The sequence below is a fragment of the Stomoxys calcitrans genome, chromosome 3, assembly GCF_963082655.1.
Source record: "Stomoxys calcitrans chromosome 3, idStoCalc2.1, whole genome shotgun sequence".
In the NCBI taxonomy this organism is placed as follows: domain Eukaryota; kingdom Metazoa; phylum Arthropoda; class Insecta; order Diptera; family Muscidae; genus Stomoxys; species Stomoxys calcitrans.
The window spans coordinates 187,754,770-187,779,807 of NC_081554.1; the positions used below are offsets into that span (position 1 = coordinate 187,754,770).

A 25,038-nucleotide genomic window follows, 5' to 3' on the forward strand; every position below is an offset into this window, starting at 1 on the left:
TTTAAAAAATTTCATAAAAAGCAAAAAAAAATTATTAACATTCTCTTTCTACAGAAAATTTTGCAAAAATGTTATTTCTTTGGAAATATTTTAGAATTTTTTTAAATGCTTTTTAATTGTATTGTCATCACTATAGACGGGGGGTATACTACTCTAGTCATTCGGTTTCTAACTACTCAAAATATTGATCTGCGGCCCCAAAAAGTTTGTATGTTCCGGAACGTCTAGACTTTTCAAGTCGATCCAGCCATGTCCGTCCGTCCATCCGTCCGTCTGTTAAAATTATTATAGCAGTCGAACGCCTAAGGCTAGCCATTTGAAATTTTGCACAGATACTTTATATCGATGTAGGTCGTTGGTGATTGGAAATGGGACATATCATTTCAGATTTGGATACAGCTCCCATATAAAGTGCCCCTTCGAATTGACTTCTTCAGCCCCTAGAAACTGCAATTATTTTTCGATCAGACTCAATTTTTACACACTTTGTTCTCTTATGACTCCCGAAGATAGTGCGAAGTATAATCGGAATCTTTATATAACCTAGCATAGATCCCATACAAACTGACCTCCCGATTTGAAATTTTAAGCCCCTCGATGTCTCAATTATTGCCCGATTTGGCTTCTATTCTGACTTTCAACATTCCTGATTAGGAGGCCACCGTAATTCAGAGGTTAGCATGTCCCCATATGATCCTGGAGGTCTCGGACCTCGGTACTAAATGTACTATCTCTCCCACTTCCGGTACGATTTTCCAAAAATTTTTTTACCGTATCTTATTTTTTCGAGACGCTCTATAATTTTCCCAAGCTGGGAAAATATGTACCATTTCATACTTTTTAGTACCTAAACGTACGAATATCATCAAATTCAGCCTTACCCCGTGCCTATGACCCAAGACCAACATTCATGCAAAATTTCGTGATGCCAGCTTTAACCGTTTGGGTAATGATCAGTCAGTCACTTTACTCTTATATATATATAGATATAGCTCCCGTATAAACCGGTCTCCCGATTAGTCTTCTATGGCCCCAAGAAACTTAAATTTTTGGCTGATTTTGTAGATATTTTGTAAGTTATGTACAAATGTGTCCTTCAACTAAATTTCTTTTGTGTACATTTGTAGTAGTATCCATGGTGGCGGCTTCGTGATTCATGATTACAGGATTGGGCAGGGCGAGACTAAGCACGTTTTTACTTATTGTATATATCCTTTCAAAAGTAATAAGTCATGGTAATAAACAAAAATAGTAAATTGTAGCATGTTTTTAGGCGAAATTAGGTGATTGGACTACTATTGGAAAAATTCAATACTTTTTGAAGATATTCTGCTTTTTTTAGATCCTTTTCTTCTTGATAAATGCAATCCTTAAAAAAGAACCCGTTAACATTTTGCAAATTTATATTTTTTAAATGATTTTTTACATGGTAAAATTAATTCCTTACATTCAAATTTAAACATTTTGCAAATTAATTTCCTTTTACATTTTTTTAGATTTTATAAAAATTATTTAAAAAAACGAATTCCTAACAAACAAATTTAAGTATACATTGTCTTTGCATACAAAATTTTATTTGTATAGAAAAACTCTTTCTTAGTGTTTTTTAATTATTTTGAATGTCGCAGTTTCATTCCCTTCAAAGGTCATGGTTACAAAATCCAAACGATTTATTGTACCAAATATTGCGTAAATTTCCTAGAATGCCCCATTCCTCTTAAAAAATATTTTTAATATGCATGTTCCCAAGTTAATTTCATAAAAATTAAAAACGGTTTAACCGCAAACACCCTCCCTCTCATCACCGTTTTTTCCCAGACACCAATGCGGAAGCTTAGTGACTGACTGACTAAGTCAACCATAAAATCTGTCAGCTATGAATAATTTTACATTAAATTTCATTTAAGTATGATGGCATAACATGAAAGGGTTACTTAAGCCTAAATAGACACATTCATATACAAAAACCCACGCACACACAAATTTCGTACCCATGCGAAGAGCCTTAAGCTATAAGCTACGAGCTAGCCGTTTAAGCCATTTTAGCCAAACATATGATGTGAAAGCCAAAAATTAACAGACCTTTATCATTTTGACAATTAACTGCCTGTTTAAGGCTTAACGCCTTTTTTCAATTAAATACATTTAGCCATATACATATGTATACACAAATTGACAAACCCACACACACAAGTCCACACATATAGGACAGCTTATTGCTTGGTGAATTATAATACCAAAGCCACATAAACTTGTCTTTTGTATTTTATGAAGTTGCCAAAGATGAAATGTCAGAAAGATAAGACTTGTTAAAAAAAAGAGTTGCCAGTCTATTGAAAATATTATTTTTATAAAAAATGTCAACATTTTACTTTAACAGAAATATTGTTAAAATTTTATTTCGTCTGTGTGCGGTCTTTTATTTTGAACTTTAAAAACCTTTAGTGATTTTTTGAATTTTTTCCAGCTTAAGATTATTTAAATTCAATGCTTTCTACTTAAAGAATAGCATAGCAAAGACTTTATAAAAGTTTTGCAAGAGTGTGCTATTGTGAGACATACTTTGAATGGCATGGTGGATCGCTATTTCTGATACACCATGTATCTTCATCAACACATAAAGAATACTAAGCCCTGTTTCAAAACAAAAGCGTGATTTACACAGTACTCAATAGTCGTTGACATAAGGGTTCATGAAGATACATGGCGTATCAGAAATCGCGATCCACCATGCCAGTCTATAATATTATATATTAAAAATATATCTTCTTAAATAATATAAAAAATATTATCTTCTTTATGTGTTCCTTATAAACTCAAAAACGGCTGAACCGATTGCATAATGATCCCGTTGTGAAAATAGGGTACTACATTTTTTGATATCTGAAGGGGGGGCGGACCCTCCCTCTTACCAAATTTTCAGAAACGCCAGATATCGATGATGGGTATTGCGATTTAAGCGAAATTTTGTGTGCTCTTTCAAAGTAACCTAAAAATTTAGTATCCAAACTTCGGATGGGGTAGGGGGGGCAGCCCCACTCCCAAAACCTACCAAATATATATATAGACCAATCATGACAATATGGGACTCAAATAAAAGTTATTTAAAAGTAGAACACGTATCTGCTGTCCATTTGTCGGACTAAGAGTTTGGGGGACCACTCAACCCCCAAACACCCATAAATCGGACATATTTAGCGACCTTGGCAATATGGGACTCAAATGAGAGGTATTTGCGAGTAGAATACGAATTTGTTATCCAAATGTGGGACCGAGTTTCTGGGGGTGCACCCTTTTCGCAAAACACCCCCCAAATAGGACTTATTTACTGATCATGGCAAAATGGGGCTCAAATAAAATGTATTTCAGTGTTGAATACGAATCTGATATCAAAATGTGGGACCAAGTATTTGGGTGTCCGCCCCCACCCCTCCAAAACACCCCCAAAAAGGCTAAATTTACGATCGTAGCATGAGCCCCATGTTCAAATAAGGTCTATGGGAGTAGAGCCTCAATCTGATAACAATATTCGGGAAAAGTGTCTATGGGTCCATCCTACGCCATAACACCCCCCAAATAGGACGTATTAGCTGACCATTGCAACATGGGGTTCAAACAAAAGGTTATATTTTAACATGGGGTTCAAACAAAAGGTTATATTTTAGAATAGAACACGAATCTGATATATGTCAAGTCACTGAGTGGCCGTCCATCCCCCAAACCGGACATGTTTGCCGACTATGGAAATATGGGGCTCAAATAAAGATATTTGGAAGTAGATCACGAATCTGCTATGAACGGCACGAACTGTCTACAGAATGTGCCACCGCCATAACAACCCCCAAAAAGAATGTATTTGCTCACTATGACAATTTGGGGCGCAAAGAGAGTGGAGCTCGATGTTGATAGTAGAACTCACTCGCCAGACCGGACATATTTGCTGACTTTTGCAATAAGGCACTCAAATAAATGGTGTTTGAGATTAGAAAACGAATTTCATGTCCAATTTTGAGGTCAAGTGTTTGGGAAATTTTCCAAATGGATCATGGCTTTACTTACCAAACCAACTAGAGTAGATTTATTATTCTCAAAATTTTGTATGTCTAGAAAATCTTGTTAAAATTTTATTTCTATAGAAAATTTTGTCAAAATGTTATTTTTAAGACAATTTTGTCTAAATTTTATTTGTATAGACAATTTCCGACTCTGCACAGTATACATATTTTTTTATCGTCGTAAAAATCCAAGACAATATTGCCTTGTCTGTCCTTCAGTCCATCTGTCTGTTTGCTTGTCCGTCCGTCTGTTCGTCCGTAAGTCCGTCCGTCTGTCCGTCCGTACGTAGGTCCATTATCCATCTGCCTGTTGAAATCACTGCACAGTCTTTCAAAATAGAAATGTTGAGTTGAAACTTTGCACACAATCTCTTACATCCATAGGTTAAGTTCAAAGATAGGATCGGACTATATATTTTATATTCAAGCCACATTTATTCTCAATTTCGCTAAAATTTGGCAAAGCGAGTTTTATTTGACCCTTCGATATCCTTGTCCAATATAGTCCAGATCGTTCCATATTCGGATGTAGCTGTCATATATTCTATATCGACCATTTAGATAAATCTGCTGTGGGTTCATAAAATGTTACTTTTTCATCGTATTTTGGCAAAATAAGGTGGTGGTGAGTACCGCGGTGGTGAGTATTCAAAATTCATCACGGCCGTACTTAATGCGTTTTTATATGATTTTTCATAGGAAATTTTTTTATACCCACCACCATAGGATTGGGGTATACTAATCTAGTCATTTCGTTTGTAACACCTCGAAATATTCATCCAAGACACATAAAGTATATAAATTCTTGATCGTCTCGGCGTTCAAGTCGATCTAGCTATGTCCGTCCGTCCGTCTGTCGAAATCACGATAGCGGTCGGACGCATAAAGCTAGCTGCTTCAAATTTTGCACAAATACGTAATTTTGATGTAGGTCATTAGGGATCGCATATGGGCCACATCGGTTCAGATTTAGTTATAGCTCCCATATAAACCGATCTCCCGATTTGAATTCTTGAGCCCTTACAAGCCGTAATTTTTGAACGATTTGGCTGAAATTTTGCACAGGGCGTTCCGTTATATCTTCCAACAACTGTGTTAAGTACGGTTCTAATCGGCCAATAACCTGATATAGCGCCCATATAAACCGATCTCCCGATTTGACTTTTTGAGCCTTTACAAGCCGTAATTTTTGACCGATTTGGCTGAAATTTTGCATGGAGCGCTCCGTTATGACATCCAACAACTGTGTTAAGTACGGTTCAAATCGGACAATAACCTTATATAGCTCCTATATAAACCGATCTCCCGATTTGACTTCTTGAGTCCTTACAACCCGCAATTTTTGTCCGAACTGGCTGAAATTTTGCACGGGGCGTTCCGTAATGACTTCCAACAACTGTGTTAAGTATGGTTATAATCGGTCTACAACCTGCTATATCTCCCATATAAACCGATCTTCCGAATTTACTTCTTGAGCCCCCGGAAGTCGCAATTTATGTTCGATTTAGCTGAAATTTTGCATGCGGTGTTCTGTTACGAATTCCAACAACTGTGCTCCAAAGTAAAACAGTCTCTCGACCATCTGAGTTTGTTTCCTAAAATCTTTAATATTTGCTGGTTTGACAGAAGTTTGGTATGTAGGATACGATTATGCCCTTCAACTCACTTAATTTTATCAGAATCCATGGTGGTGGGATCTCAAGATTCGTCCCGACCGACGTTTTTACTTCTTAAATTTTAATATTATATTTGATACTAATTTATTTCCGAAAAAGATTCTATCAAAATTTCGTAAAAAAAATATACTTTTAAATATTTTAAATGTTTTATAAAAATTTTCGCAAATCATATTTTGTTATTGTGAATAGACTACTTGTTTATTTATTTGTTTGGCCTCCTCCCAAGAAGTTTGTTGTAGATGTAAAACACAACAAATATTTCAACAAATTCCCCTCTTACCATACTTTTAATCACAACCACAATAACCCTAAACCCCTCTATGAGAGTGAGAGCATTTCTTTTGTTCGTCTCTTCCCATTTTTTCTACTTTCTCTTTTTGCAGTGTTATGAGATGATGTTACATTATTCTGTGGTTATGCAAAGAACATTGCAATGTTGTTATTGTCGTTGTGTTTTTGTTTCTGTTTTTCTTGCATTCTTGTCCCAGCACTGCTGTTGTTGCTACTGTTCTGTGTTTAAAACTCCCCAGTGTATTGTTTTTGTTGTTATATAGCTGTTGTTAGTTACATTGTTGGTACAATGCAAACATTCACTTACAGCTGAGTTGCTGTTGTTTTTGTTGTTAATTCACACCAAGGCTTCTCACATAGATGTCACATTGCCTTTTTGGTGGGAGTCTGATAGCAGGTAGGGAGAATGAGTGAAAGTGCGAGAGAGTAGTAGGGGAAGAGTGTATACATATGGCCATGAATTTTTGTTATTTGTTTAATGTTAATATCAAAATACTTGTTAATTAAATTAAAACACCATGTCATCCACAACGACAACCGTAGTAGAAGCAACTCCTTATAAATCCAATACACATTTTGCAACACAAAATACCAGCAAACCTTCATGTAATGTTTGGAGTCTTTTATGCTATAGGATTTAAAGGAAGTTAAATTTTCATCTTTTACAGCTTTGCTCATATTCAAATTTTTGGTAACACTTCACTTCAGAAGATCTTCACCCAGCTTTTGGTTGACCGCCAAAAGCAGTAAGGAAATATAATTATGTGTGCCATAATGAAATGAAAGAAAACATACAATTTATAAGAACCTCAATTATCAGTCTTGGAAATAAGCCTGGTGTGAATTAAAGATAATTAAATTGTAAACTACTTGATTTGAACTGTCTAAGCGAAATTAAGGGGAAAAAGACAAAATTTATAACAAGACATACAAAATATGAAAGAGATAAAATTATAAGAAATTTACTATTTCACAAGTAAAAGCGTGCTAAATTCGGCCGCCACAGTGATTTCTGCTAAAATATGGGAACTATATATGGTTTGAACCGTACTCGCCACAGTTTTTGGGAGTCATAACAGAATACCGCATGCAAAATTTCAGCCAAAACGGACAAAAATTGCGGCTTGTAAGGGCTCAAGAAGGCAAATCGGGAAATCGGTTTATATGGGAGCTATATCAGGTTATAAACCAATTTGAATCGTACTAAGAACAGTTGTTGAGAGTCATAACAGAACACTACATGGAAAATTTCAGCCAAATGGAAAAAAAATTGCGGCTTTTAAGGGGTCAAGAAGTCAAATCGGGAAATCGGTTTATATGGGTTCTTGACCGATTTGGACGGCACTTAGCACAGTTAGTGGAAGTCATAAGAGAACACTATATGCAAAATCTCAGCCGAATTGGACAAAAAATTGTCGCATCCAGGATCTCAAGAAGTCAAATCGGGAAATCGATTTGTATGGGAGCTATTGTGTATCTAAATCTGAACCGATATGGCCCATTTGCAATCCCCATAGACCTACACCAATATTAAGTATCTGTGCAAAATCTCAAGTGGCTAGCTTTACGCGTTCGACCGCTATCGTAATTTCGACAGACGAACGGACGGACATGATTAGATCGAATCAGAATGTCGAGGCAATCCAGAATATATATACTATATATATTCTTTATGGGGTCCCAGATCAATATTACGAGTTGTTACAAACGGAATGGCAAGATGTATAGTAATCCGCCAATCTATGGTGGTGGGTATAAAAATAGCAGAGAAATTTGTATTATTATACCCACAACCATTTAGTTACTCCGTTTGCAACACATCGAAATATTCATTTTCGACCCAACAAGATGTATATATTTGGGATCGTCGAAAAATTCTAAGGAGATTTAACGATGTCCGTGTGTCCGTCTGTCCGTCCTACCGTCTGTCGGTCCGTCCTTCCGCCCGTCTGTTGTAATCACTCTACCGTCTTCAAAATTTGAGCTGAAATTTGGCACAGATACGTCTCTTTGCTACACGCAGATTAAGTTCTTGTCGGATCCATATTTGAATATAGCTGTGATATAGACCGATCTGCCGGTTTAGGGTCTGAAAACCATAACAGCTGCATTTATTATACCCTCCACCATAGGATGGAGGTATACTAATTTCGTCATTCTGTTTGTAACTCCTCGAAATATTTGTCTAAGATCCCATAAAGTATATATTCTTGATCGTCAAGAGATTTTAAGTTTATCTAGTCATGTCTGTCAGTCTGTCCGTCCGTCTGTCTGTCTGTCCATCCGTCGGTCCATCCGTCTGTCGGTCGAAAGCTCGTTAACTTTCGAAGGAGTAAAGCTAGCAGCTTGAAATTTTGCACAGATACTTCTTATTTATGTAGGTCAGTTGGGATTGTAAATGGCCCATATCGGTCCATGTTTTGATAAAGCTGCAATATAAACCGATCTAGGATCTTGAATCCTTGAGCCTCTAGAGGGCGCAATTCTTATTCGATTTGGCTGAAATTTTGCATGTGGTGTTCTGTTATGACTTCCAATAACTGTGCTCAGCATGGTTCAAATCGGTCCATAGCCTGATATAGTTGCCATATAAACCGATCTTGGGTCTTGACTTTTTGAGCCATTAGAGGGCGCAAATCTTATCCGATTTGGCTAAAATTTTGCATGAAGTGTTTTGCTATTACTTCCAACAACTATGATAAGTATGGTTGAAATCGGTGTATAACCTGATATAGCTGTCATATAATCTGATCTGGGGTCTTGACTTCTTGAGCCTCTAGAGGGCGCAATTCCTATCCGAATTGGCTGAAATTTTGCATGTGGTGTTATGTTATGACTTCCAACTACTTTGCTTAGTAGGGTCCAAATCGGTTCATAACCAGATATAGCTGCAATATAAACCGATCTAGGATCTTAACTTCTTGAGCCTCTAGAGGTCGCAATTCTTATCCGATTTGGTTGAAATTTGGCATGCGGTGTTCTGTTATGACTTCCAACAACTGCGTTAATTATGGTTGAAATAGGTTCATAACCTAATACAACTGCCATTTAAACCGATATTGAATCATGACTTCTTGAGCCTCTAGAGGGCGCAATTTCTATTCGATTTGGCTGAAATTTTGCATGTGGTGTTATGTTACGATTTCCAATAACTGTACCAAATATGGATCAAATCGGTCCATAACCTGATATAGCTGCCATATAAACCAATATCGGATCTTGATTTGTTGAGCCTCTAGAGGGCGCTATTATTATCCGATTTGGCAGAAATTTTGTAACAACTTCTCCCAGGACCTGCAACACACGTGTTAAATGTGTTCTGAATCGGTCTATAGCCTGATACAGCTCCCCTTTAAACCGATCTCCCTTTTTTACTTCTTTAGCCCCTAAAGGGCGGAATTCTTATTTGATTGGGCTGAAATTTCACACAATCACTTCTACTATAATCTCCAACATTCAATTCGATTATGTTCCGAATCCAATAGCATAGCAAGTATTTTCTTTTATCCTTTGTTAGCCTAAAAAGAGATACCGGAAAAAGATCTCGACAAATGCGATCCATGGTGGAGGGTATATAAGATTCGACCCGGCCGAACTTAGCACGCTTTTACTTGTTTATATTATAGACCGATCTGCCGATTTTATACCCGATTTAGCTGAAATTTTTAACACTGAGTTGTTTTAGATCTCCCAACATCCAATCCAAGTATGGTTCAGATCGGACTATATTAAGATATAGCTGCCATATTGACCGATTCGCCGATTTAGGGTATGCAGCCCATAAAAGTTTCATTTATTACCCGATTTCGTTGAAACTTGAAAAAGTGAGTTGATGAAAGTGTGCCTACACCAGACCTAAATATGGCTGAGATCAGACTATTTACGATATAGCTGTCATACTGACCGATCTGCCGATTTACGGTCTTAAGGCCATAAAAGCCGCAATTATTATCCGATTTCGCAGAAAGTTGGGACAGCGAATTATGTTGAGCCCCTCGACATGTTTGTTTAATTTGTCTGAGATCGGTTCAGATATAGATATAGCTGCCATATAGACCGATCTCTGGATGTGGGGTTTTAGACCCATAAAAGGCGTTTTTATTGTCCGATTTCGCTGAAATATAGATAAGTCAATTGTGCTTAAGCCCTCGACATCTTTGTTTTATTTTACCTAGATCGGTCCAGATTTGCATATAGCTGCCATAAAGTCCGATCTCTCAGTTTAAGTTCTGGTGCCCATAAAAGTCGCATTTATTTCGATTTATTCGATTTATTCGATTTTTTATTTCCGATTTCGCAGAAAATTTGTACAGCAAGTTGTGACAATCCTGTTCAATACGGTTTGGATCGGTTCAGATTTGAATATAGCTGCCATTTATACCGATCGGGCGATTTAAGGTTTAAGGCCCATAAAAAAGTGAATTTATTCACATATTTCGCTGAAATTAGGCATAATGAGTTGCGTTAGACCCTTCGGCATTCTTATTGAGAATGGCTAAGATCCGTCTATATTTCGATATTACTGCCATATATACCGATCTCTCAATTTAGGGCTTTGGGCCAATAGCAGGCGTATTTATTGTCCGATTTCGTTGAAATTTGGTATAGCGGCCCAGATCGGTACAGATTTGAGAATGGAAATCGGAATAAATTTAGCATTTCTCACCGTTTTATGATGAAAGGTGGTTAATAATAGGTGGTGGGTGTCCAAAGTTCGGCCCGGCAGAAATTAATGCCTTTTTACAAGTTTGATTTTTCTTATCATTTTTCTATCTTATTTCATTATATTTCATTTTTATTTTATTTTATTTTATTTTATTTTATTTTATTTTATTTTATTTTATTTTATTTTATTTTATTTTATTTTATTTTATTTTATTTTATTTTATTTTATTTTATTTTATTTTATTTTATTTTATTTTATTTTATTTTATTTTATTTTATTTTATTTTATTTTATTTATGTACCTTCATCTGCACATTAATCTCTTTGTGTTCAAACCCCTTACTCCCTTTCAGCAATGTTTTGATCTTAGTCGATGTTTGTTTTTGATTATCAGATTGGCTGGCCTCTCTCTCTCACTCTCTCTCTCTCTCTCTCTCTGCCTATTCACCACCTTGCTCAATAGCAATATAGCATTGTTGGACTACTAGCTTACCACTTGCAAACACAATACACTTTTTCACTCTCTCTCTCTTTCTACCTCACTGCCTTCCATACCATTAGTTTAATACTTTGGCTTTTAGTAAAACAAAAAAAAGTTGTTAACATTTGCTTTATCTCAAAAATCCTAAGATCGCTTTGTGGATACTGGTTTTTATAAACTATTGCATTTTTTTCTCTGTCCCATAATTAATTTTTGAATTATCGCCTTATGGTCCATTAGCATGTAAATATGCACCTGCTATCAATGGGATAGAAGAAGCTCAACTTGAACAAATCATGTTCATGCACACACACATTGCCACTCAAAAACAAAGTCCATTGGGTTTATGTTAATTTCAAAAACATTTTTTGATATGACTTGCTGGCAAATTTAATAAAGGCAATTATTGGCAAACACGTGTCCAACAACTGAGCATGGTTTTTGTTGGAAAGTGTAGGTGTGTGTGTTTGTGTATGTGATATAAAGCTAAAATTCTTCTCTTAATAGCATTTGGGAGGATTTACACAAAAATGTTTGTAATTATATGAAACGAAAAAAATGCTAATGTTTTATGTTGTCAAATGTCCACGAAGGGAGCGAGAAAGAGAAAGAGAGAGATGAAAGAGAAAGACCACCAACACTTGTGCTGCTAAATGGATAATTTACTACAGCTACCGAGAAAATACAACAGAGATGGAGAATTAGCGCCATAATAATTATCTTTGTTAAATGCTATTTACAGGCAAATGAGATTTTAAAATGCAGCTTAACACAACAACTAAAAAATTCAAATTGTCATTTTAAAGCCACAACAAAAAAAAGTTTGCTCTTTGTTGCCATACACCCTTTTTCAGCATAATTAGGCCATTGAAAGTGTCCCCGATTTAGTGATACCATAATTACTCAAAATGTATGGTGTGATTGCCCTGTCCCATATCATTTCAAATCTCACCAGTGGCTGTGTGTTTAATTAGAATTTTTAGGACGATTTCAAAAATTTCAATTTTACCCACATCTTTGAAGGTTGGAGGCATTGTTTTAGGTTCTCCGGCCTCTTTTTTTATCGTTTTTCATATTTTATGAATTATAACGTGACTATGAATTTCTTATATTCTAAGCTAATGACCATCATCCATGGCCATGGCCTTTGGGTATTTTCTAAAAATATGTCCCATGGCAAACAGTTTCAATAATGAATGATCTTTTAATGTGGGCTGACAACAATGGCTAATCTTTGTCTACCACAGCTCAAGAAGGAAAGAAAAACATAAAAATAAAATACAAAAGTTTGAGGGCAAAGAACTAATAGGTAAAGTAAGGCTAGTTTGAAAAGAAGGAGCATATAATATTCTGCCACAATGGACATACACCAAGCGATAAAAATCCTATTTTGACAAAATTTTTTATAAAAATCTTATATGTACCCAGCAAAGAAAGGCGAAATTTGAGCGGTGTCCACTTTTTAGTACCCTACACCTGACCTATAAGTACAAAGTGGGACCTATATCTAATTCTAAAACAAATTTTTCAGATATTGTGGTAGTTGTCATGGAAGATTGGTCAATAAACCGATCTCCAGATTTGACCTGATATAGCTCCAATAACCTGATATAGCTCCCATACAAAACGATTTCTCAATTTGATTTCTTGACCCCTTACAAGACGCAATTTTTATCCGATTTGGCTGAAATTTTGCTCATAGTGTTCTGTTGTGACTCTCAACAAATTCGCCAAGTATGGGTCCCGTATTTTAGCAGACTCCATGGTGGTGGTTCCCAAGATTCGGCTCGACCGAACTTAGCACACTTTTACTTGGTTGATATCGGAAGGGAGGAGTGTGGGGGCTTACCCTCCCCGTTACACCAACCAAAATTAAAGTGGACAGATATGAAAGTAGAAAGCTTAATGTTGCTTACAATGATATTGCAAGATATGTGTTTAACAAAAGTCGACAAGCTCGTATATCACAATTTACATACCAAATATTTAACTTAACTTTTTCAAACTTACTGAATGTCAGATGTCTACTTCTTCTGCACAAGGTAATCTACACAAAAGAACCTGAATACCTACACAAACATCTGAAATTCGCCAGATCCAACCGTGGCCTAAAACTCATTCAACCACGATTTGCCACACAAACCTCTGAACGACAGTACATTGTACATAGTACGCGTCTCTGGAACAACCTACCTCCCAACATACAGAGCATAAGCAATGCAACTTCATTCAAAAATGAGCTATTTAAATTTTTTAAATGAACTACGAATTATTTTTCTTTAAATGTCCTTAATATTTACTACTATAATTTAAAATGTTAAGATTAGTTAATATCCTTTTAAAAAGAATAATCATTATTTTATATACTCTATTGCGAATCAGCACATTAACATATAAGATATAATCTTGTTGTGCTGGTGTTACACTCAATAAACAAACAAACAAAGGTATTAGAAAGTATTTTTTATAAAATCAAGATTTTGACAAAAGTTTGTATGAAAATAAAATCTTGAACAAAATTTTTGTGCAAATAAGACTTTCACAAAATTTTCTTTCAAAATACAATTTTTACCGAAAATTCTGTAAAAATGAAATTTGCACAAAATGTTCTCTAAAAATTTTAAGTTTTGAAAAAATTTCTATTAAAATAAAATTTGACAATCATAAAAAATTTGACAAAATGTTCTAGAAAATTTTAATTTTGATAGGAAATTCTGCGAACAAATAAAAACTCTTTATAAAAGTGAACGGGGGACTTATTACCCTATTTAGTTGAAATTTCGAACTGTTACTTGTATAGAGCTCCTCGGCAACTGAACTAAATATGATTGAGATCGGTCTATATTTGGATATTTATATGGATAAAGAAGTGTTATAATAAATTTTGTGGGTATCAAAAGTTCGGCACGGCAGAACTTAATGCGTTTTTACTTGTTTTTATAGCTTGAAATTTTAAACCCTCATTTTCTCAACCCTCAATTTCTATCATCACTCCTTCCATGAGACAGCACCCACAGCCATTCAATGGTTATGCTCTGGTAAATCAACACCTAAAAATATGCTACAAAGTAATTTTATACATTGTCATTGCATCAGCAGCAACAACATCATCGTCAATAATTGTTAAGAGGTGTGAGCTTGTTAGTGTGATATTACTGTTATTACTCTTGCATTCTTTATGGTGTCTGTCCCTGTGGTATGTTGGCAGCTTATGGTAAATTTTGTATAAAGTTCATTCGTTTGAGGTGAGATGAGATGAGGTTGGCTTCATGTAATGCTAAATCTAGGTGTGCGTGTGTGTGAGTGTTATGCTGCTGTTTTTGGATTAATTTAATGCCCATACCTTGTGTAAATATTATTAATGACGATTATAAAGACTAAAATTACACAAAATGGTTTATTTTACATTTTAAATTGATTGCAGAATATTTTGTAATTATTTTTGGTCTGCCTCTCCCTCTTTTTCGCTCTCTTTGGGAAACACGAAATTGTGCTTTTCTCCTATGACAATATTCACCATAAGGTCCTTTACTGTCCTTTACTGGTGTTATATGCAAGCTAGGTATAAGCGTGTGCAATGGCTTAGCTTTGGGTGTGTATGTTTGGAAATGCTCTAATTTCAATTCTCAATTATTTTTATGGGATTTTTCGCCTCATGCTCAAGAAAATCAACACCTGTTTGGATTCTCATACGCATTTGCCCAAAAGGCTTATAATCAAAGTTAATTAATTTCATATGGCATATATATCACATAATCCAGTTTAACACGTTTCAAATGAAATTCAAATGCCTAAATACTTTTGCCTAGTGATGTCATCTTTAATATATGCATTTGTGTATGTGTATTTGCGTGTGGGTGTATTAGCCTAGATTTAGATTTGCAATTTTTGGAAAATTGAATTTCTGTGGCAATTATGGTAAGTGAAGTGAATCAAAATATCTTTTTGGCGAAATTTTAAGGTAACTATGAGGGAAATGTAACATACTTAAGTATACTTAAATTTTTTGTTTTTTAATTTTTTAAATATTTAATCTCAACATATTTATTTTATAGAATATTTTGTCATGAAAGGAGAGTTAGAGGACTTATTGAGCCCTGTTTTAATACAAAAGCTTGTCTATATTGTACTCAATAGTTATGTAGGGCACCCTAATCAATTTTACAAAGATACATGTCATACCAGAAATCGTTATCCACCATGCCAGCCAAAGTGTTTGCGCACTTGCCAAACTTTTATAAGTTTTTTACCATGCTCTCTGGAGTATGTTCGAAAAAGCACGAAAATACCGCAAATAGACAACATTTAATTTCTGTAGAAAATTTTGTCAAAATTTTATTGATATAGAATTCGGAATCGGAAAGCACCCATTGATGTGTGAAAAGTTTGCCCCTGCTGGGTTCATGGGCAAAATTTTTTCAAATTTTTTTTCTACTTCCAAATACAGTTCTTTTGAGTCCTTTATTACCGTATTGGTAAATATTTCCAGATTAGGGGGTACTTCGGGGGTGGCATGGCCAACCAGACACTTGGCCCTTAAAGTAAATATAAGCTTCGTGCTTTACCTTCAAATACATTTTATGTGAGCCTCGTATTGGCATGATCGGTAAATAAGTGCAGTTTGAGGGTGGGGTGGACCCCAGGGTTTTTGTCCCGATTTACCGAAAATCAATCAATAAGCAGGTACTTCGGGGCTGGACGGCTCCCCAAACACGTGTTTCTTCAATTGGATATCAAATTCGTTTTTTCCTCTCAAGCACCTTTCGTTTGAGCTCTTTATTGTCGTAATTGGTCTACATATCCATTTGGCGGGTTTTGGGCGGTTCCCGAGGCACCCAAAACCAAATGTTTGGTTTTGACTGTGAGAGTGCAAAAAAACTTCAAACGATATCGCATTTTAAATTAGGGTAATGAGAAGTGCTTTTAAGGGAGGAATGGTACCTCAGACATTTCGAATCAAATATGGATATCAAATTCGTGCTCCACTCCCAAATCCCTTTAATTTTAGGCCCAAAATTTCATTTAGGCCCTTATTACATTTGAACCGTTTGGAGGGTGTTTTGAGGCTGGGGCGCCCACCGGAACTTTGCCCTAAAAATAAATATCAAATTCGTTCTTTACTCCGAAATACCGTTGATTTGAGCTCCATAATGCCATAGTCGGAAATAAAGTTCTGTTTAGTGTTTGTCTCTAAAATTTGGCATTTTTAGGAGAAAAAACGCCACCCAGACCTAAACGCAAATTTTAATGTCATATTCGTAATCAACTCCCAAATACCTTTAATTTGAGTCCTATATAGACATGGGTCCCAATACTTTGGCCTATTTTGTATGCCATATTTAATTCCACTGCCAAATACTTTTTTTTTGAATCCCATATTGACATGAACGTTGAATATATCTGTTTAGAGGAGTTATGGGGTTGTGGCAGCCCGTTTGGTACTTGGACTCAAAATTTTTATACGATATATGTTTTCTAGTCTCTAATACCTTTCATTTGATATCCATATTGTGCCTATCGGCCAACTTTTGATTTTGGGTGGTGTTCGTGGGGTATAGGGAAGGGTCCGCCCCCATCCGATATCAAAAAATTATATAGCCTATGTTTCCTTCCAGGCCAACCTACATAATCTATGAGAAAAATCAGTTCAGCCGTTTTTAATTCGACGAAACGAAACAAACAAACCGAGTCCCATATATTCATGATGGGTAATATGCCCATTTGCGGCGTTTTTGGGGGGTTGGTGTGACCCGCTATACTTCAATCTGACTTTGCATGCCAGATTCGTAATCTACTCCCAAATAGCTTTCATTGTGCCCCATATTGATATGGACGTTCACTTTGTCTGCTTAGACGAGTTTTGGGGTAAGGGCGACTTCCTGGGTACTAGGACCCAATCTTTAACACCATATTCGAATTCTACTCTTCAATACCTTTTATTTGTGACCCGTATTGTCATTATCGGTCCCTTCCGATATCAACAAATTATAAAGCCTGTTCCTCCCTCCAGCCCATATTCGCAATCTACTCCCGAATACCATTCATTTGAGTCCGATATTGCCATGCTAGTTCAATAAACCTAGTTTAGGAAGTTTTGGGATTGGGGGGGCCCCCCCAGTTACTTGGACCCAATTTTTAATAAAAAGTTTCATTTGAATCCCATATTGTCCCGATCGGTATACATTTATTTTTGGGTGGTACTTTTGGAGTAAGGAGGAGGGTCCGCCCCCCTTCCGATGTTAAAAAACTATATAGCCTATGTTTCCTTTCAGAGCAACCTATACAATCTGTGAAAATTTTAAGCCGATTTTGAGTCTATACGGAACGAAGATATCAAAATTTAATTTTAAAGAAAATATGGATAAAATTTTTTAAAAAAATTTTCAAAATTTTTTTTATAGAAAATTTTGTCAAAATTTTGTTTTTATAGAGAATTTTGTCAGAACTTTGTTTCTGTAGAAAATTGTGTCAAAAATTTATTTTAATATACAAAATAAATTTTATTTCGACAAAATTTTAAATATTAGAAAATTTTGTCAAAATTTTAATTTTACAGAAAATCTTGTCAAAATTTTAATATTTTGAAAAAATTTAAATTTTAAATTTTGTCAAATTTTGTCAAAATTTTACGTTTAGGGAACATTTTGTTTAAATTTTACAGTTATTGAAAATTTTATCAAAATTTTACTTTTACAAAAATTTTATCAAAATTTTACTTTTATAAAAATTTTTGTCAAAATTTTACTTTATGGAAAATTTTATCAAAATTCTGATTTTATAGAAATTTTTGTCAAAATTTTAATTTCCAAGTAAAATTTGTAAAAACTTTATTTTTAAAGAAAATTTTTCCAAAATTTCATTTTGATGGAAATTTTTTTTTTTAATTTTATTTAAAAAATCAAAATTTTATTTTTATAGAAATTTTTGTCAAAATTTTATTTTTATGGAAAATTTTGATTTTATAGAAATTTTTGTCAAAATTTTTTCAAAATTTTATTTTTAAAGAAAATTTTATTTTTAAAGAAGAATTTTTAAAAATTTTATTTCGATGGAAAATTTTTTCAAAATTTTATTTAAAAAATGTTATCAAAACTGTGAAAATGTAGTCAAATTTTTATTTTTATAAAAAATTTTGTAAAAAATTTTATTTATTAAAAATGTCAAATGTTTATGCATTTTTTTAATTTCATTTTTACAGAAAATTTAATTTTTATAGACAAATTTGTCTATACAATTTTGTTAATTTTTTTTTAATATTTTTGGTTTTTAAATTTCGTCAAATAGTATATTTTCCCAAAAAAAATTTTTTTTGCGACTAAAATAAATTTCAAATTCTTTTTTCATATTCCGAAAATATCCATCCATTTTTCTCACTCTCATATTTTATGCCCTTATGAGTTGCCATAAGCTCAGGTAAAAGTTAATTGTATGTTCAAATTGCGTTTGTTTTTATAAGTAAAATGCATTTTACAGCTTCTTCACACTCTCTCCAACTCTGTGACTCTTGCTCTCTCCCCTATAGCCATTACCACTTTGGTTTCTGGATGATGTGTGGGCTTGTGTATTGTGTGTGTGTGTGTGTGTGTTTGAGTATGAGTGTTGAAAATGTTTTTGGCAAATGTTATGTCTATAAAACATTTGTTTACAAATTTGATAACTTCAATTTGTAATACATGCAGAAGCACTCACATAGCACCACAGTTTGAGTATGCTTGCATATGTATGCTTATCCAATTTACATGAATATCTGGTCGGGAATGTGTGAGTGCGTATGTACTTTAGTTTGCTTTTACTATTTATGCATGTGCGCTCCATGAAGTGTTGTGTGCTCACAACACACAAATATTTGTTCTGTTGAATATTGATCAACATTCAACATTGCGGATAAATGGGGAGATGTGCTTTTATTTTTTACAAAAACAAAAGTATATTAGAAATATATAAAATCTGTTTTGGTTTCTAAATATTTTGAAGTCATTTGCAAAGCGAACATTTTTTGTTTAAATATTTGGTTAACATTAAAAAAGTTATAGAAGAGTACCCAAATCAATTACATTACAGATATATTTGAGATGTTAAAAATAATTTTTGAAAATTTTTACAAATTAAAAATACATACCTTGGTCTTGTCGGGGTTAGAAATGTAACTGGAAAGAAAAATAGAAAATATTTAATAAAAGTTAATTGGAAAATTAAATTATGTAAAATTAAATAAAATATATTTTTATTTAATCTTTGCTGCTTGAATGTCGGCTAGTTATGGACATATGGACATGGACAGTTACATATTAAATAATCTGACCCATGGTGGCGTATACGTTTTCGGTGAATTTAAAATGTAATGTAAGTCATACGCCACAAGGGCTGGAATGAAATAAAATAAAATTAAATAAAATAAAATAGAATAAAATAAAAGCAAAAAACAATAAAATAAAATAAAAAAATAAAATAAAAAAAAATAAAATAAAAAAATAAAATAACATAAAAAAAATAAAATAAAATAAAATAAAATAAAATAAAATAAAAAAAAAATAAAACAAAACAAAGCAAAATAAAATAGAATAAAATAAAATAAAAGCAAAATAAAATAAAATAAAATAAAAAATAAAAATATAAAATAATTTATAATTTATGCCCCCATAACAGCTATAGCGATTTGGACCAAATTTGGCATGGACATTGAATGGTCTAATAAGTACAAGTCATTGTTCAAATTTTTTAAACAAACTGTTGGTCTTTTTGGTAGCCATGATTTTTGGTAGCCTGAGCCATATCTCAGAAAGATGTTGATGGGCCTAACACAACTCACGTTCCCAATTTCGGCGAAATCAGATAATAAATGCCCCTTTTATGGGTCCCAATCCTTAAATCGAGCGATCGGTCTATGTGACAGCTATATTCAAATCTGGATCGATCTGGGCCAAATTGCAGAAAGTTGTAGAAGAGCCTAATGCAACTCACTGTCCCAAATTTCGGCGAAATCGGACAATAAATGCGCCTTCTATGGACCCAAAACCTTAAATCGAGAAATCGGTCTATATGGCAGCTATAGCCAAATCTGGGCCGATTGGGCCAAATTGAAGAGGGATGTCGACTGGCCTAATACAACTCACTGTCCTAAATTTCAGCAAAATCGGATAATAAATGCGCTTTTTATGGGCCCAAAACCTTAAAACTAGAGATCGGTCTATATGGCAGCTATATCCAAATCTAGACCGATCGGGTCTAAATTGAAGTGGGATGTCGACTGGTCTAACACAAGCCGCTGTCCCAAATTTTAGCAAAATCGGATTATTTATGTGGCTTTATGGGCCTAAGATCCTAAATCGGCGGATCGGTCTATATGGGGCAATATCAAGATATAGTCCGATATAGCTCATTTTCGAATTTAACCTCCTTATGGACAAAAAAAAAGAATCTGTGTAAAGTTTCAGCTCAATATCTCCATTTTTAAAGACTGCAGCATGATTTCAACAGACAGACAGACGGACAGACGGACGGACATGGCTAGATCGTCTTAGATTTTTTTTTCACGTAACCAACACGCAGTGGATATCCCCTATATATGCAGTGCATTGCGTTGGCAATTAGGAGAGTTAAAGGTTGGAGGGGGGGAAAGATGTAGTAGTGTTTATTGATATAAGTCTTAAATTTCTGAACGTCAATGTCGCTGGGAAAGACATTAGCAGGAAGTCGATTCCACATACGAATAGTTCGGGCGAAAAATGAATTTTCTTGGTAGTACATGGTTCGGTCAACTGGCCAATCAATTACAAACGGGTGTGAGTTCCTGGCAAGTCTTGTATTCCTGGTTAACATCCTAACGTCAGGGATAAGAAGACAAATATCCCTGGAACACGCGTCATGACAATAACGATAGAGCAATACAAAGCTACCCACATTCCGACGATGTTCAAGAAAGGCAATCGAGTTGGATACCCTACTGTTCCCAATCAACACCATCGTTGTCCGTTGAATCCGGTCAAGTAGCTCCAAGGATGATTTTGTTGCTCCTGCCCATATATGAGAGTTATATTCCATCCTCGGCCTGATAGGTAGGTAGTATAGATATTGAAAAGATCAAAAGAAGTGAAATATTTCTTGCACCGCTTAAGAAAGCCCAAACACTTGAATGCTCCTTTCGACACTTCGAATACGTGTTTTGACCAACGGACATCACATTGTATCTTCATGCCCAGAACATCAAGATCATCTGACTATTCAATTTCTATATTGATTGAAGTGGATCAGTGAATCGCTTGTGAGACAAGAAACAGCACTGCGTCTTCTGTGCGTTAAAGTCTACTCTGTTCATTCTACCCCACTCGGAAGTGGCATGTCCGCCTATGACGCTGAACGCCTGGGTTCGAATCCTGGCGAGACCATCAGAAAAAAAAATTCAGTGGTGGTTTTCCCCTCCTAATGCTGACAACATTTGTAAGGTACTATGCCATGTAAAACTGCTATTCAAAGAGGTGTCGCACTGCGACACGCCGTTCGGACTCGGCTATAAAAAGGAGGACCCTTATCATTGAGCTTAAATTTGAATCGGACTGCACTCATTGGTATGTGAGAGGTTTGCTCCTGTTCCTAAATGGAATGTTCATGGGCAAAATTTGCAATTTGCACCGTGCCAGACCCTATCAAATGCTTTGGAGATATCCAGAGCCAAGACCTTACTCTCACCATGTAGCGTTCTGTTATGACTTTCAGCAACTATGCCAAGAACTGTTCAAAGCGGTCTATAATCTGATATAGCTCCTATGTTAACCGATCTCTCGATTTTACGTATGGAACCCCAATTTTGACTAAAAGTTTGAAAGTAATGTCTTTTTTCGACTTCCAACAACTATTACAAATCGGTCTTTAACATGATTTAGCTCCCATATTAACCGATCTCTGGGTTATCCTGCCTGATTGGGTAGAAATTTGCTACTAAGAGTAAAATTATGGCCTTGAACTGAATTTATTTGAGGTATGTTTTTAGCAGAATTCCTGGTAATGCTTTCCCAAGATTCGGCCCGACCGAATTTAGCAGTTTTTTACTTGTTTTAAATCGCTTGTTTTGTCATTTTTTGAAATTTTCTCAATGGCAACGCATCATGAGACACATTAAAAGTAATCATACGCTCTATGGCACCGTGTTAAATTGGTATTTAAAATACGTATACGCCCTATTGTACAAAAAAATAATAAAATCAATTATTTTGCACATTGAAATGTTGTAATAAAGTGATGACAACTAAATATCAAGAATTTGCACCATAAATATGCAAAAGTACAACATACCTTATAACATATGCCTTAATAGGCAATACATTATTGGCATTTTATTTTCTAAATCATTAATTTGTCTGTTACAAATGACAGACACATGAAGTTCATAAGTCTCAGTTGTACATTTTCTTTTCCATAATTCCTTTCACTCTTATAGATTTATTTGCTTTTATTTATTTAACACCTTATTTCCAAGGTCCCTTGTCATGCAAAACATGTTAAACAACATAATTTTTTTTATACATATCTCATCTTTTTCTATTTTGGCACATTACCATAACAAGAATTAATATATAATTGTAAATGATATGATTGCCTGGCATCAATGAACATTCCTTCATTCATTCGCTCACAGATTCATTCCGTCATTCATTCATGTCCTTCTTCCAAGTGTCATTATCACTTCAACAGTCATACATAAGCATTTGTAAGCTTCCTTGCCCTAACAAGAGCGGGGGAGAAATTACAAAACGAAATCGCAGAATATCTTCTGGCTGGATTATGTTTTTACAAGTAAATCATGACACGCTATTTGGCTCCTATTCTCCATCACCTCCGCGCTCTACAAGTGTAAGCAAATAAGGGATTTCTTTTTTGTGCTCTCTTCTACGACAAGTGTCTCTAGATGTAAATTTAATAAATTTCCATGAGTTTTTATTATGGCAATTTATATAATTAAGGGGCTTAGATGGTTTTTTTTGTGCAAAGTCTGGGGCGAATAAGCAAACAGGAGAAAGAGAGGTTTGTGCAAGTGGTGCTTGTGTTTATATTTGTCTTTTAGATAATTTTTTGAAGTGTTAAGGATTTTTCTTTTTTGTATTGATTTGAAAATTGTCTGATTGAGATAAAAATAACTAAGGGATATTGTTTGAATAAGAAAGCAATAAAAAATAGGAAAATATTTTTAATTTAAAAAAAGGTGCGATATGGCAGGAAATCTAAAAACGAGTAAAACGTCTCCTCACACAAGTGACGCTCAGAATAGGTCACTCCTATCATTTAGCTAAAACATGAATCGAACAGCATTCACTGTTTGTTAATAAGTAGAATTCTAATATGACATTTAAAATTAAGAGTAAAAAGTCAGACACAGCAATCGTAGAAGTATGGCAATGAATGAACCCATTAAGGATGGAGGAAGAAAGGAGGTAGAAAAAAAAGAACGGAAATAGAGCTGTCTTAGAAAAGTTCCAGCTCGAGTTAGGAAAGAGATTTCCTTATGAAATTTGGTTTAGTTTAAAGTAGATGAAGGAAACTTTTGGGTTGCCCAAAAAGTAATTGCGGATTTTTTAAAAGAAAGTAAATGCATTTTTGATAAAACTTAGAATGAACTTTATTCAAATATACTTTTTTTACACTTTTTTCTAAAGCAAGCTAAAAGTAACAGCTGATAACTGACAGAAGAAAGAATGCAATTACAGAGTCACAAGTGTGAAAAAATTTGTCAACGCCGACTATATGAAAAATCCGCAATTACTTATTGGGCAACACAATAGTCAAAACAAGTTCGGCCTGACCGAATCTTATATACCCTCCACCATGGATCGCATTTGTCGAGTTCTTTGCGCGGTATCTCTTTTTAGGCAAACAAAGAATAATGAGTAAGAACTGTTATGCTATTGGAGCAGTATCAAGTTATAGTCCTATTCGGACCATTAATGAATTGAATGCTGAACATTGTAGAAGCCATTGTGTAATATTTCAGTTCATTCCGATAAGAATTGCGCCTTGTAGGGGCTCAAGAAGCCAAATCAGGAGATCGGTTTATATGGTAGCTGTAACAAGTTATAGATCGATTCAGGCCATATTGGACACGTATGTTGAGGGTCACGCGAGAAGACATTGTACATTGTACAATTCTCATCCCATTTGGTTGAAATTTTGCATCAGGGGTTTTGTTATGATTTAAACATCTGATATAGCTGTCATATAAACCGATCTTGGGTCTTGACTTCTTGAGCCTCTAGAGTGCGCAATTCTTATCCGATTGGAATGAAATTTTGCACGAAGTATTTTGTTATGATATCCAACTTCTGTGCCAAGTATGGTTCAAATCAGTTCATAACCTGATATTGTTGTCATATAAACAGATTTGGGGACTTGACTTCTTGAGCTTCTAGAGGGCGCAATTCCTATCCGATTTAGCGGAAATTTTGCAAGACATATTTTATTCTTACTTTCAACAACTGTGTCAAATGTCTTTTCTTATATCCTTTTTTTTTGCCTAAGAAGAGATGCCGGTAAAAGAACTCGACAAATGCGATCCTTGATGGAGGGTATATAAGATTCGGCCCGGACGAACTTAGCACGCTTTTACTTGTTCTATTTGAAAAAGTCATTCAAAGAACTTGTTTGTGCTGTAAGCTCATACTACTATTACTAAATTTGATAGTCGGACATGCTAATATCTGCACCACGGTGGACTCCAAGCTCACAACGACATATAAACTAAATTACAAAGTTGATACAGCATGGCGTATGAGTACTAAAACTTTCTTAGTAAATTGGGTCATATGAGTTATGTTAATATTTAATGCCAGCTTATTAATTATATTTATTTATTTATCTCATATGTCAGTATGTATCTCAT

The 25,038-nt window shown here is 34.7% G+C and overlaps 1 long non-coding RNA gene across 1 annotated transcript in view; it reads right to left on the reverse strand.

Moving 5' to 3' along the window:
- Window positions 1-25,038, reverse strand: part of LOC106081377 (uncharacterized) — a 76,996-nt gene that overhangs the window by 31,945 nt on the left and 20,013 nt on the right. Inside the window, exon 2 of the long non-coding RNA XR_001220354.2 lies at window positions 19,291-19,318. This is a non-coding gene — a long non-coding RNA (uncharacterized LOC106081377). The remainder of the gene's footprint in view (window positions 1-19,290; window positions 19,319-25,038) is intronic.